At 37.6% G+C, this 8,065-nt stretch overlaps 1 protein-coding gene across 1 annotated transcript in view; it reads left to right on the forward strand.

The window, feature by feature from the left end:
- Positions 1 to 8,065, forward strand: part of LOC103505974 — a 28,414-nt gene that overhangs the window by 15,954 nt on the left and 4,395 nt on the right. The window lies entirely within an intron of this gene.

The raw sequence follows: 8,065 nt of genomic DNA on the forward strand, positions 1-8,065 counted from the left end.
GACTGGCTGGTGCGGGGGCCACTCAGCCTCGGAGGAAAATGAGTAGCTATGGCATATAAATGCGCATAGCGACCGGTGCCAGCATGGTAGGTAAACATTGGATTTTAGGATTATTGAGATATTGGGAAAATCCTACAATGCTGCAGTGAGCACCAAAGTTGTGACATAATAACACAAAGAAACTGCATTTACATTTACATAGCCAATACTTAGAGGGCCAAAGGTGGCCCTCTAATATTAGTAGCGCATAAACTATTTCGGCGCTCTCCCGGCAAGGTTTTGCCTGGGGGATCATTACCTTGGTTCAATAGTAGATGATCCAAAATTATAGACAGGGCCCGCCGTAAATAACCCCTGAGGGGCCCCTAAGTATTCTCGTCTGCAGGGGTGAGATTTACGCCGTTGCCCTCTAATACTAAGAGGTCACAGAAAAGACGAAATCTATTATTTAAAGAATAGCTAAGCATCAACATTAAATGTAAAATTCAAGTGATTTCATTGACTGTTTGAAACTGTACCACATCTTCGGAAGTTTTTAATTGAATCAAGCGAAAAAAAAAGTTTGCAAAGTTAGTTGGTAAAGTTGAATAATCCTCCCTCGCTGGTAGTTTTCTATATCCTCCCCTTTCCCCCTTTTCTTCCAGTTGCCAAGATAAACTATTGAGAATGTCGATCCGCTTCGATGTTTTTCATGTAATTAAGTGAAAAGACGGAGAAAATGTTGCCGGGCACTGCATCAGTTCAGTTTAGACTGCAGTGAAATTGAATATTGCTTCAGCGAGAGAGATGGGAAAGCTTCTTTTTCTTCAAGTTTGATAGAGGAAACTAACTGCTAGGATTTCATCGTTCAGAAAGCCAGTCGTTCTGAGAACGAAGTTTATCTTTTTTTTTAAGAGGTTTGACAGAGGGAACTGTAACTGCTATGGTCTTATCGTCCCGAAATCGAAGAGAGAAGGAAGACAGGATAGGAGAAAGCCAGCCGTTCCGAGAACGAACTTTATCCCATCAGGATAAAATCAGCCCCGGGCGGGAATCGAACCCGCGGCCTAGCGCTTACAAGGCAGACGCACTACCAACTAAGCTAACTAGGGTGGCACGAAGTTTTATCTCATGAGGATAAAATCCAAACCGGGCAGAATCGAACCTGTGACCTAGAGCTTACACGGTAGACGCGCTACCCTTTACTATTATTGTTCTGTTTTCGCAAAATTCGGCTAACCACTAAAGTTAAGTAAGAACTACTAAAAATAGAAAAACACTACTATCACGTCACGTGAGCTCACGGGGAGTCATAAAGATGTAGTTCAAAGTTCTCCCAAAATAGTAAGTGATTTCGTTCATGATAGCTACACTGCCCTCACGTCACTTGAGCGCACAGCGCACGTAATATGGGAAAATTTTGAACCACATATTTCCGACTCTCCATAAGCTTACTCGACGTGATAGTAGTGTGTTTCTACCTTAAGTTGCGTGTGGTTGGTATCCGGATGGTTGATTCTCTGGGTGATCGCGCGCTGCTGGCTTTTCCCGGTCCTACTTAGGCTGGGTGATGTTGATGTGAGGACGCGGCTAACTTGTCACGAAATGGAGAGTTAAACCCCCTGTCACTAAAGACCTTAGTGCACTTGTACAGTTACACCTTTGAAAAGAAAGTCTATAAAAAAAAATATCTCACTTTCTGTCCCCAGGTACAAAGACTGGAGAAAGAAAGATTGGAAAGTGACGAGAGTTTGTCCAAGTGTAAGAGCGTGCCTAAAATAGAAGGTAAAATTAATGAAAAATATCAATATTCGGTACCTATAGTCATAAAAAAAAGTCGAAGTTTTGGTTCAGCAGTAGTTTTCGATCATGCCTTTTGTACACCCTATACCAGTATACCCTATACCCTATAGCGATTATGAAGTTGCTGGAAATCGTTGCTCGCTTCACACTGGTACTTTTGGAATTTTGGCTAACTTCTCACGTATGATCTTATCAAAAAATCAGTTCTCAACAGAAAACAAATGAATGAAATTCTTGTGAATAAGATAAAAGTGATTCCTTTTTTTTGTGGTAAATGTTTTAATCAGTTTTAAATAAGATAAACTAGTGTTTTGTGAGTCAATCATATTTTCATCCCGTTATCGTATGTTATTCGCGCGTATTTGTATCTCGATTCAATATCCTGTTTTTGGAAGACAGTTGAGTGATTCCACGATACACAGTAAGTACTGTTACATGTACAGTTTCACTCCTACTTGATCTCATTATACACATCTGCATTCCGTTCCGTTATTTTGTCTCTAATTTTCCTCTGTACACAAATATGTGTCTTCATTGATCTCTAGATGTGACTTGTTTACAAACCGAGAGAAATATATGTGACACATATGGTTTGAAATGAAAAACATTTCCTTGGGTGTTTTCCATTGTAACATATCCTAAACAGTGTTTTTACACCTTTCACACACTAACTTGTTCTACTACCTACATGTATTAGGTAGGTACCTACTTAGTGTGAGTAGGTTTGCATGAATGTTACTCTGAGTCAGTAACATCTGTCTTACTATGACACATATTCATAGTTTTGGCTAGAAACAGGAACTACCCAAAGTGAGAGAACAATATTAGAAATTAGATGTTAATTTCACTCTTTCTATTTTTCAGATTCTCCTTGTATCATAATCTGATCAATATGTGATGTAAAAGAACATCAATGAAATTGATTCATTTGTAGTTGAACAGATTTAATATATTAGAAATCAGCTTTCTCGAAAAAGATTCAATGGTCAACAATCCAAGAGACACTTCATTGACAGAAGAAGAACCAAATAAATCAAGCTTTGAAAACAATGAAAAAGAGGAGAAGAAAGAGATTGAAACAAATCATGTTCCCTGTCAAAATCTTCATAGTTCAAAGCAATTGTTGGTTCTAGCTAATAATGATAATCTTTGTGATTCTGGAAAAGTGCAATGTGACAACTCCAGTGACTCTCAACTTCAGAAGGTACCTATTCTTAAAATTGGATCCCCATGTTTTTTTTAGATACTTGCCTACTTTTTTACTTAACACCCAGACAAAAGTGTAGTAGGTATTGAGATTGGGTTTCTAGTTTCTAGTAGATTGTTTTCATGGGTTTTGTAAAAAACCAGGTAACTTGGGAAGTTTTGTTTATAAAACCATATCCTATACTCATAGGCTAGTATGGGCTCTTTCTTGTATTTGATTTTGATCTTGAAACCTTTTCTCTATATTTCCAGGAACCTGTGCGGGTTTTTTTAGATACTTGCCTACTTTTTTACTTCACACCCAGACAAAAGTGTAGTAGGTATTGAGATTGGGTTTCTAGTAGATTGTTTTCATGGGTTTTGTAACAAAACCAGGTAACTTGGGAAGTTTTGTTTATAAAACCATACCTATCCTATACTCATAGGCTAGTATGGGCTCTTTCTTGTATTTGATTTTGATCTTGAAACCTTTTCTCTATATTTCCAGGAACCTTTGCTGTGCAATGGAGTACATGATGCCAAAAGTGAAGAAAGCATTCCAAATACAAATGATTGTGATGAACTCAGCCTAATTGAAACCAATGCTAATGTAGCTTACCAGAGTAATTTAAGTAAAAATGATGAGGTAAAACAAGACATAGGCCATTCAACAAGAATGGAGGAGACCACTGCCACAGTAGATGATCAACCAATTAATTTTAAGTGCTGTGCAATGGAGTACATGATGCCAAAAGTGAAGAAAGCATTCCAAATACAAATGATTGTGATGAATTCAGCCTAATTGAAACCAATGCTAATGTAGCTTACCAGAGTAGTTTAAGTGAAAATGATGAGGTAAAACAAGACATAGGCCATTCAACAAGAATGGAGGAGACCACTGCCACAGTAGATGATCAACCAATTAATTTTAATGATGGAGTTAACCTTTTGGTTAAAGATGAAGTTAGCCTTTTAGATAAAGATGGAGTTAGCCTTTTGGATAAAGAAGTTATCCTTTTAGATAAAGATGAAGTTAGCCTTTTGGATGAAAAAATTGTTGTCAATGATACTAGGCAGTCAGAATTTAAAGGAATATTTGATGACATTTTAAGTGAAGTTCTGTGCAGTACAAATAGTGATGCAGCATTTTATGAGAAAACTAGTCAGCCTTTAACAAATACAACTGTAAATAATCTAATTGACAGTGAAACAACACTGGGAGGAAAACTAATTGACATACAACTTTCTGATAACCTAAACACCTCTGGAGATCTTGATAATTTTCTGTCTAATGATCTCCATAATGAACTAAATACAGAGACAATAAGAAAAGGTGATAATGAAATAACTTTGGAATCAATTGATGACATCTTTTTAGGTATGCAAATATCTAGTGAATCATCTAATAGTGAAAAATTACTGGAACCTAATCTTAATACAGATGAAGCTAGAAATAAACCTGACAAAAATCCAACAAGTGAAAATAATGAGAAATCTAATGCAGATGTCATTGAAGATATACAGAAACCCAATGAAGATTTAATACCACAGGAAAGTATAAATAAATCCAATGAAGACAGACTACCAAATGGGATGTCATTGAAGATATACAGAAACCCAATGAAGATTTAATACCACAGGAAAGTATAAATAAATCCAATGAAGACAGACTACCAAATGACAATGTACAAAACAGTACAGATTTTAGCAATATGGATGTGCAAAAGTCCAACAAAGATTTGAAGGAGAAAATAGGAAATTCAATCAAGTCTATGTTTGACAACAATGAACATCTTAATCTGAACCTTTTGGAGAAGCAGAACATTGCCAACTTGCAATCAAACACGTTGAAGAAAGTGAACAATTTATTTTCGACTTTCAAGAGTTACAATTTTTCCAATTTTCGCAACAATGAAGAGAATTTGTCCAAAGAAAAAATGCAGGAGTTGTCAAGTGTGGCGAAAACAGGAACTGTTCAAATGTCAACTCTACAAAATAAAGGCCTCGCTCAGGATGAACTCGAAACGAACTCCAGCAGTCCTCAGCAAAATGACCAGAATGACTCACTTGTTAACAAATTAAATGACAACAGTGATTTAAACGAAGAGAATTTGTCCAAAGAAAAAATGCAGGAGTTGTCAAGTGTGCCGAAAACAGGAACTGTTCAAATGTCAACTCTACAAAATAAAGGCCTCGCTCAGAATGAACTCGAAACGAACTCCAGCAGTCCTCAGCAAAATGACCAGAATGACTCACTTGTTAACAAATTAAATGACAACAGTGATTTAAAAACTAACGCCATCAGCCAACATGTTCCAAATTCTGACACATCAGAAATCACTTCAGTAATGAATAAGCTAGAACATGTTCAGTCTGACCATATTAAATCCAACGCAAAAACAGTTGGCAATCTTGTAGATAAAATTGAAACTTACAATATCCAGGATAATGAATTAGTGAAATCCAGAGTTCAAGATAACTTTATTTGTTCTGAAGGGAAGCCAGAGTTGAAAGATAATTTTGTTCTGAACACCGACCTCATTCATACCGTACGCAATGCAGCTCATGTGAAAAATAAATCTATTTCTCTCAATTCATCTCCAGTTAGGAATATAGCACAACATGAGATTCAAGATGAGCTGTACCTACTCAAGGAAACCAATATTCGACTGCTTGGTGAAATCAGCTGGTGAGTTGTTATGATGAATCCCAGTGAGTCTCTCCAGTTAGGAATATAGCACAACATGAGATACAAGATGAGCTGTACCTACTCAAGGAAACCAATATTCGACTGCTTGGTGAAATCAGCTGGTGAGTTGTTATGATGAATCCCAGTGAGTTTTTCAGTGGTTTTCTGTTCAGGTTGTGGCCTTCTGTTTTATTGTGAGATAGAATTGCGGCAGTACGAGATCGATTTTTGAAGAAATCGGTAGAACGAAGTCAACAGAGAATAGGAAAAATTGTCCATGTAGAAGTTCTCCACTTCCGTTTTTTTTTCTTTCTACCAACAAACTAAGTAGGTACCCAGGTAAGCTCTGCAATTTCACCTATCTCGAACGGTTTATCTGATTTTGATAAAACTTTGCAAGAATGTTCAACACAAAAGATATTTGCTCAAAAGATAAAGTATGGGCTCAATCAGACCTATAGATTACGTAAGGACCCTTATAGCCAAATTCCTCTAGGAAATGGTGCTATTCATCTTCCTACTGAATAATTGTTTTCTCGTTTCCAGGTTGGAGGAGGAGAAGAACAAAATGAAGAAAGACTTTCGCACATACATTGAAGAGACAGAGCTGTTCAAGAAACTACGTAAGGACCCTTATAGCTAAATTCCTCTAGGAAATGGTGCTATGCATCTTCCTATTGGATAATTATTTTCTCGTTTCCAGGTTGGAGGAGGAGAAGAACAAAATGAAGAAAGACTTTCGCACATACATTGAAGAGACAGAGCTGTTCAAGAAATCTATGAATGAACAAATCCTACAGCATGAGCAATGGAAAGAACAAAACAGATTAGTGCAGGAGGCCGAAGCGAGAAGTTTCGCTTTGGCGAAGAAAGATTTGGAAACGAAACTAGATAAGGTAAGATTTTTGGAGAGGTTTATCTACTGTAAAATCGGAGGTCTTATCGTCCCAAAAGCGAAGAGTGAAGGAAGACAGGATAGGAGAAAGCCAGCCGTTCCGAGAACGAACCTTATCCGTTCAGGATAAAATCCGCCCCGGGCGAAACCCGTGACCTAGCGCTTACAGGGCAGACGGGGGTTCAATCCCAGCTGAGGCATGGAATTGTATCCTCTTATACATGCTCTAAGGGTTAGGTGTTAGAGAACACCTCAGGCGTTAACCTCGCTTAGTGGTTACCTTCCACTCAAGAGTCTATTATAATTTATTTTGCTGAGGCATGGAATTGTATCCTCATTTATACATGCTCTAAGCTCTAAGGGTTAGGTGTTAGAGAACACCTCAGGCGTTAACCTCGCTTAGTGGTTACCTTCCACTCAAGAGTCTATTATAATTTATTTTTATTTTTTAACATTTATCCTTTAAATCACTAAGTACATGAGTTATACAACGAAACCAGACCAAATCACTAAGCAGCCCAAGACACGTGTTTCGTCCATATTTGGACTCATCAGTTGGACATAGCTGGGGATTGAATCACATCACCAAGTCATGGTGGCTTGCTTGTAAAGGTCTCTGTTTCCTAATCCAAGGGTCTCGGGTTCAATCCCCAGCTATGTCCAACTGATGAGTTCAAATAAGGACGAAACACGTGTCTTGGGCCGCTTAGTGATTTGGTCTGATTTCGTTGTATAACTCATGTACCTAGTGATTTAAAGGATAAATGTTAAAAAAAAAAAAATCAAAAGTCTTCTTCTTTTTCTTCACCTTTTCCCATGTTCAGACGGGGTCGGCGTTTTTCGTCAGCATCTCAATCAGCCCTAAGTAGGGTGATTGCTTCGGGCTGACATTTGGTTTTGGCTACAAAATCAAATGTCAAACCAAACCAATTTTTTTTTTTTTTTTTTTTTTTGTTATTATGTCACAACTTCGGTGCTCACTGCAGCATTGTAGGATTTTTCGCGATATCTCAATAATCCTAACACACACACCCATCACACACCACACTACCTTCCTTCACAAAATCACAAACAATACTACAACTGCAACTACTAACTACTACTTATTGATACACGTAGGTAGGTACGTAGATGTAATGTATAACTACATTCGATTTTACCTATCAGCTAGCTCCTTCCCACCTACCACCTATCCTAACCTGTACTGCGGACTAGGTACCTACCCTCTTCGCGCTCGCAATGTTCATTTGAATGGACAAAATTTTTGTAGTAGTAAGTGCCCGGGCTAGAAATAATTTTTGTAGTAGGTACTAAGTGCTCAGTGTCTATTTGAATGGACATATTTCACCTTGTCTACAAAAATGGCGATTATAGATGAATAAAAAGTGCTTCACTTATTTATTATTATTATATCGTTAAGAAACCTTGGCTTGTTGAGCTGAAATTTTTGAAAAAAAAAAAAAAAAAAAATGGGCCGCTTAGAACCCAAAAAACTTTTTTGGCTTGGGCGCCAA

This window comes from Diaphorina citri, unplaced genomic scaffold (genome assembly GCF_000475195.1).
Source record: "Diaphorina citri unplaced genomic scaffold, Diaci psyllid genome assembly version 1.1 scaffold206, whole genome shotgun sequence".
Taxonomy (NCBI): Eukaryota; Metazoa; Arthropoda; class Insecta; order Hemiptera; family Psyllidae; genus Diaphorina; species Diaphorina citri.